Raw genomic sequence first — 7611 nt, forward strand, 5'->3', positions numbered from 1 at the left:
AGCACATGGCTCTGGGGACTCAGTGCCAATCGACCTGGCTGCTGGGCCTTTCACTTGGCTGTGGTGAGACTTCTGCCTGTCCTGCCAGCCTCCACTCCCTCAGCAACCCGCCCCACCCCTAGTTCCTCTGAGCCTGGGTGCAGCCTTGCTCTGCAGGGTCCTTCGTGCGCTGGGGGTCCAGCCCTGCCCTAGAGCCCTGCCTGAGATGGCAGGACCTCTGAACCATCGTGCACTGCCCGTTTCCCAGGCCCCTCTGCTGTCCTCTGTTCGACAACTGGACGCCATCGACTGGACCTCCCTGATGCCCTCCACCAGGTAGGAACGCTATCTAGCGACCATGACGTTTTTTCCAAATAATTCTCTGCCTGCTGGGCTGCCCACCTCCCACAGTCTATGCCTAAGTTGCCCCCCCACAATGGTGGGTCCCAGTTCCAGGCCCAGTCTGGGTGATCTGGTGACGTGTTTGTCTGTAGGCTCTAAACTCTGTTTTGAGAGCCTCCCCCTCCCCCACCCCGCTCAATCAAAGATGGAAGCTGATGAGCTGGGTAACCGTAACCGTAACCGGAGGCCACTTGCTATCTGACCCTTTCTGGGGGCTACTGGCCCATCTGTGAAAGTGCCCTCCTATGTTCCTTTTCCTTGCAGGTATGAATAAGAACACAGCTGTTTGGGGCCCCTTGAGGGACGGCGCTCTCTGAAAGCAGACATGATTACTATTTTCCTCACCTTTTTAATCCTTTAATCACACATTTGCAGCAGGGAGCCCGGGCAGGGTCAGTCCATTTATAAAAACAGCAGGAAAAATGAGGCTCCGTGCTCTATGCCAACCACGCTTAATGGAACCGTAAGAGTGCCTGGCCTTTCGTGAGCAGAAAAATGAATAATCCAGGTATTTATCCACAAACAGCCCACGTTCAAGCTGCTCGGACCTGAGCTCACATTCTGACGGCTTTGACAGAGACATGTCATCCCTCCGGGGCCATTCGGGATGCTCTGTCCATGGGCTGGACGGCCTGGAAGGACAGGCTCTTTGGGCAGGTGACTGTCCCTGAACAAGGAATGTCCCACGTCTCTGGCCCTTGGGTCCTAGAAGTATTATTCTGGAAGCCTGCCCCAGTCATGAATGGGGAAGCAGTCTAAGAGAGGTTTGGAGTCCATTGTTTGGAATGGGTCCCTAATAGATAGAGGGTTATTGCTTTCTTTTGCGATAGTAGGAGGATGGGACAAATGGGAGTAGGACTCCAGAAGGGGATGGGGGGCGTCCCGCCAGGGCTTTTGTGAAACTGAGGCTTTTAACCAGCAGCCAGTTCACAGGCGCAGAAGGCAGCCTGGGTGACGGTCCAATGGCCCTCCATTCTGAAAAGGCTGTCTGCCTGGGAAACATACCCTGACTCTTAATTTTATAATTCCTCAAGTAGAGGTCAGTCTTTCCCTCCAGACGATTGGTCTACTTGTATATAAGAAAGGATGTCTTTCCTGGTTTTAATGGGCATTCCTATTTGCTCTTGTGGCCGCACAGGCCACTCCAAAGCAGTGCTGTGCACTTCTCTCCCTCATAGGTGCATGGGCCACCTGGGGGCAGCTACCCTGGGCCAGACTTGGCTGGACAGTTGGAATACAACATGTGTCCCTCCTCCTCCGCCTGGGACGAGCACAGATGACACACACAGACAGCTGAAGGTGAGTAGAAGCACAGAAAGTCTCTTAAAATCTAGGCTCAGAACTGTCACACTACCTCATAGCCAGAGACAAAGTTAAAGAGTAGGGAAATGGACTCCATTCCTTTGTGGGAAGAACTGCAAAGTCACAAAGCAAAGGACGTGGGCATGAATAGAGAGGGGCTAATGACACAGCCTGCAGAGAGACCCACCAAGGTGTCAGAATCAGGCTCCCTTCTGAGGAGCCCTTACAGAGGTCTCTCTCTCTTTCTCTCCACCCCTAATTTGCTCAGGCTGGATTCAGAGCCTTCTGCCTGGGAAATGGGGGCTGGAGGAGACGGTGGGGTATCCTCGGAAGGAGGACTCAGTCAGCGCAGAGAAACTTGAACTCATGATTCCCTCCCCATCTCCCCCCAGGGGCAGAATCTGGGCCCATAAAGATCAGAAAGACTAAGTTTGCACGGACGCAAATGATCACTGCAATCTAGTCAGTGGTTAGGTCCTCATGAGTTGTAGTTTTGAGGTTTGATATTTTCCTGGGACGATAAAGCAGCCAAAGGAACCACAGCAAAGAGTGGGAACACAAACCACTACAAATTCAGGTCACGTGCCCCACGTGACAGTTAGAGCAGAAGCCTGAACCAGAGGTGAGCAGTGCTGTACCCAACCTCAACCAGAGACCAGCGCACGGAACCAAGGTCTCGGAAATGATCCGAACCGTGACTATGCAGAATCTTGATGAAAGAGTTTGGCCTTCCCGAGACCCCGAACTCTTCAAGATGACAGGTCCAAAACACAGACTAAGTTTCTACCAGCTCAGAGTGGCTGCGAACTGGGCTATTGGAGACAGCAGCTCTGACGATTTTCCAAAAAGCTGTGCATGGAACTTTCCCTTTGCCGTCTTGCAGCCCTCTCCACCTTCACATTAAATAAACCCTTGTTCCTTCCCTGCCATAAAGCAAATTATGGCATCATGTCTCATTTACGAGAGGTTACCGAAAGAGAGCTAAACTGGGATTTTGTTCAGCTACTGATGACTCTTGCCTATTACCCTAGCTCATTTTCAGGGGCATTTCAACACTTTGGTAATGAATTACCTCCACCATTTCTGGCACAAAGAAAAGAGGGTTTAAATTAATTTCCAGCAAGGGATACTATTGGTTCAGGCAACTTCCCTCCCATTGTGTTGTCAACGTCTTGTCTTGTTAACTTCTGATAAACAAGTGTAACACTCTAACAAGCCACAAATTGGCGTATTGACGCCTCCGTCAGCTGTTCTCTGCTTCTAAAATCCCCTGCTTTACAGGTGGTTAGATAAAATGGGGGCGCTAATGAACATCAGAGGGGGGAGATGTTGTTAGCATCTGGGTTCCCTGGCTGTTCGTTTTTGCAGGGTCTGACATTCATCTAGTAATAGATTGTATGAATTTGGTTTCTCCACCCTCTGGGGTTCATTTGGGGCACATGAATCTGTGGCTTCTCCACAGAGGGGATGGGTTCAGCCCTCTTCCCAGTGCTCCCCCGCTTTCTTGAGAAATGGCCCCATTGGTTATCACACTGGGCATTCCCCACCATATCAGCAATCGGACCACAGAGGACAAAACTGCCAGGGGTAACCCTTTAACCGGCCCACTTTGTGTGCTGCTGGGACCTGAGGACACTGGGACACAGGCAAGCAGGGGCTGTCCTGTACGATGCCCCAGCGAGGACAGCCAGCCTGCCAGGCCTGAGGATGGCCGAATGGCCAGTCACCATTCAACAGAGAACAAAGCAAGAGAAATTGGACTTAACCTACAGCAAGAGAATCTAAGCTGATCCCAGATAAGAAAAAGCTGAAGGACTTCATCCCCATTAAACCAGCGTTATGGGAAATGTTAAAGGGACTTCTTTAAGAAGAAGAAGGAGAAAAACAATCAAAAATATGAATAAGAAAATATCGCAGAGAAAACAAGATTCTCCCCGACCGAGGCAAACACATCATGAAAGCGGTGAGTCAGCCAACACTAAAGCTAGTCCAAAGGCTAAAATGCAACGTTAGGAAGAGCGTGTGTAATTGCAACCGTAATTAAGGGATACACACAAACCCACACCGAAGAAATAATAATGACAAAAACAAACGTGGAGGGGTGAGTAAAAATGGAGTGATTTTAGAATGCATTTGACTCCTTAACCCTCTTGATTGGCCCTCTCATCTTCACAGCACGGGTTCGGTTTGCCAAGTCAGCTCTCAAGAGACCCTTTGTTTGCCCCTAGTCAGGATCTAGGACCTATAGATAAGGAATGCCTTAAGACCTTGACCTCAACTTTCACAGTTAGGCAGCCCATTAGTGGTATTAACCTAGAGGGAAATGAATGCATTTTCCACTCAATTAAAAACCCCACACAATTTTAGAGCCAGAGGAGACTATTTAATCCTGTGCTCTCATTTCACAGAAGAGAAAACTAAGGCTCGGAGAGTTGAAATGGCTTGCCTGAAGCCACACAAATAACGATAGAATGGGGCTTGAAAGCCAGAAACCTGTCCACACGTGCTCTTTTCACTGTGTCACAGTTATGCTTTTTTCCTTCTCCTCTGAAACGAACTCCTTTTTGAAAAAGCTTAACAATAACAGTAAGAAATGAAAGAGTCTTAAAAAGTAAACTGGAGAGGCTGTGGAGAAAAGGGAATCCTCGCGCACTGCTGGTAGGAATGTAAATTGGTGCAGCTACTGTGGAAAACAGTATGGAGGTTCCTCAAAAAATGAAGAATAGAATTAACCTATGGCTCAGCAATTCCTCTTCTGTGTATCTACCGGAAAAAAATTGAAAACATGTATTTGCAAAGCTATATGTACTTCTATGTCCATTGCAACATTATTCACAATAACGGAGACATGGAAACAACCTTAGTGCCCTTTGACGGATGATTGGATAAAGAAGATGTGGCACGTATCTACAACGGAATACTACGAAGCCATAAAAGGATGAATTATTGCCATTGGCAGCAACATGAATGGATCTTGAGAGTATTATGCTAAGTGAAATAAGTCAGACTAAAAAGGACAAGAACCATATCATTTTACTCCTAGGTGGGATATAAACCAAAAAGCAATAAGTGAACAAACATACAAATAAAAAACCAGACTCATAGATACAGACAACAGTCTGGGGTTACCAGAGGAGGAGACAGATGTCGTATTAGAATGTTGTACCTCTGAAATTTGTGTAATTACCAATGTTACCTCAATAAATTTAAAAAAATACTAGCAAAACAAATACTAGTCAACTAAGTACAATGTTTTTACCTTCATTAACACTGAGCTATGGATTTTAGTCGAACCTGATTTCTTTCCCTTAGGTTTGAGTAGAAGCTTTCTTTCAGCTGACCCTGACTCCTTATTTCTCAGACCCACAATTGCAGACCAGGTCCAAGGTCACCATGTCCACTCAACCTTCTGATTAAGGCTCTTCTCAGGGGTGGGCAGGCTATTCCTCTACTGGGCTGATGATACGCAGGCTCGAACCAAGTTCTCTCGTCTGCCCCCTCCCCCCTTCCTCTCCCCCCTCCTCTCCCCCTCCACTCCCCCTTCCCCCGCCCCCCCATGCTGTTCTGCTGAAAACCTGTGATTCCCTTTTCTCCAAAGTTCCCACTTGCTTCCTTAGCACTTTCATTATTGGGCTTTACTTGCAATTTGCTGGCAATTTGAATATAACCAATAACTTTTCTCGATGACTTCCTTGCAACTGCACCTCACACGTGGCTTAGATGCCAACTAAATGGCTAAGTTATTACCGAGGAAGGTACGGAGAAGTGGGAAATATCCTGTTTGCCTGTCAGGCAGTGACAGAGTCGGGGCACACAGACCTGGAGAGTTGATGCCAGGTCTGTAGGGTGACACCCTGCTCGCCCCTGGTCCAGCCACCACCTCCTGGCACCTGACGGAGAGCAGCAGTCTCCTCACTGGTCTCCCTGCCACTGCATTTGCCTCCATCCCCATAGCCTGCTCTCAACGCAGCAGCCAACGGGACCCATCGGAATGGAAATGTGGTCCTGTCACTCCCCAGCGCCAAGCCCTGGAATGCAGCTGAGTGAAAGCTGAAGGTGGACCCCCTTCTCCCTCGGTTAACGCTCTGATTTCCTTTTCTATTGCTCATCACCCTCACCCTCTGAGCTGTACCCACACCAGCCCCCTGGCTATTCCTCAGACACCCCAGACAACCCTGTTTTAAGGCCTCCCTACTGGCATTTCCACTCGATAAGTGCCCTGACCTCTGTTAAGCCTTTGCTCAGTTCACGCCTCTTCAGCGGGACTGAATGGGATGGACATCCACCCACCCCAGCCTGCCCCCCCACCCCCTTCGCCTCTCTACTTGTCCTTTTATTCACAGCACTTACCACCTTCTACCGTCCTGTACAATCTACACATCTGCCCACTGTCTACCGTCCCGGCCAGACGTTAGCTCTCTGAGGGTAAGGACCTATTTCATTCCCTTTTGTTCCCAAGCTGTGCCTGGGAACGGTGCCTGGCACAGAGCAGGCACCCAAGAAACGCCTGTTGAATTGGATGGCTTAATTGCTCAGGTACCGCTAGGTGTTAGCAGTCAGCACTTTGGAGCACTTCGTCTGTGTATCGTTCTAAGCTTTGCAGAAGCAGCTCATTGCACAGACAGTAAGCGCTCCATTGCGAGTGTTTTGATCCCATCCAAGCTGTGAAATGCCGCTTTCTGGTTCGGTAAGTGATTCTCAGCCAGGTGGTCCTGGACATGGTGGGAGGGGAAGGGACTGGCAGAAGGGTGGGGGAGCACATGCCCTTGGGAACAATGAGGCAGCACATCAATGAATTTTTTTATAGACAATTACTGAAATAAACCTTAAAATATTCTAGTCTGCTGGCCTGGTTAAGATGGGAGGAATAGAGAAGATGGAATAAGAGAGAATTATAGGTGGCTCGAATGGAAAAGAGGTCCCGAAATGCAGCATTCATACTACAGGGAAACAGAAGCACGAAAGTCGAGAGGATTGAAAAGATGCCGCTGATGTTTCTGCGTGATCTCAGCGTTAAAAGCACAGTTCGGTGTCCACTGGAATCTGACTTTTAAAGACACGTGTAATCTGAGCTCCCGTGCCTCTCCAGCTGTGGGTTCAAGTGCTCTTTCTTGTTGGGATTCACAGTAATAGCTCAGATTTCTTTGGCTCTCACCTCCACCTGCTCACGGGGACCTTGGCCCCTGTGCAATCCCACTACCTGGTATTGCCAGAGACTCTCCTAGTGGTTGGCTTTTGTCTTGAGTGGAGTGGGGTTGGGGGAGCCCCTACGTACTCACGATGACTTTGCTCGCCTGGGCGCTGCTGTTCCCATGGACCTCAGCGGTCCGGAAGGTGGCTGCTGAGCCCTGGAAATGCAGCTACACCAAACTGCAGCGTAAAAAACACACTGGATTTCAAAGACGTGGTACAAAAACTGTAAAGTGTCTCAGCACTATCTTTTTAATATTGATTGCATGTTGAAATGATAATATTTTGGAGACACTGAGTTTAATTAACTACAGTTAAATTGTAAATTAGTCATAAATTAAATTCACTTGGGTTTTTTGTTGTTCAGTCAGTTTACATGGAACTACTAGAAAATTTAAAGTTCCATCTGTGTTCACACTTGTGGGTGGCATTCTATTTCTACAGGATGGCACTGCCATGGATACTGCCATGTCTCCTGGGCTCTGCTAGGCCAGAGCACACCCTTACTGCCGTGCCCGTCTCCATAAGGCTGAATGTCATTGTCACTTCCAATGAGCAGCATCTCTGCTCCTCCAGTGGGTCCTGTATCATCTACCAGACAGGACCACCAACCCTCTGCACCTCCCCCAACCCCCACCCAGGTACCACCACCCACGTGAGCCCTCAAGGTCTTAAAGTGCCCCCGTGCCCTGGGCCAAGGTGGGAAAGCATCTCCCTTCCTCTAGCATATTCCTATTT

General features: G+C 48.9%; 1 long non-coding RNA gene across 3 annotated transcripts in view; it reads left to right on the forward strand.

Annotated features, from left to right (window-relative positions):
- Window positions 1-7239, forward strand: part of LOC141568628 (uncharacterized) — a 28054-nt gene extending 20815 nt beyond the window's left edge. Inside the window, exons 2-6 of one of the 3 annotated variants that reach the window (XR_012491807.1) lie at window positions 157-315; window positions 1560-1680; window positions 5638-5739; window positions 6027-6108; window positions 6630-7239. This is a non-coding gene — a long non-coding RNA (uncharacterized LOC141568628). Of the gene's footprint in view, window positions 1-156; window positions 316-1559; window positions 1681-1951; window positions 4818-5637; window positions 5740-6026; window positions 6109-6629 lie in introns of those variants that run through there. The other 2 variants (XR_012491805.1, XR_012491806.1) reach the window with 2 other exon arrangements.
- Window positions 7240-7611: the final 372 nt, after the last annotated feature.

This window comes from Rhinolophus sinicus, linkage group LG14 (genome assembly GCF_036562045.2).
Source record: "Rhinolophus sinicus isolate RSC01 linkage group LG14, ASM3656204v1, whole genome shotgun sequence".
NCBI classification, from domain to species: domain Eukaryota; kingdom Metazoa; phylum Chordata; class Mammalia; order Chiroptera; family Rhinolophidae; genus Rhinolophus; species Rhinolophus sinicus.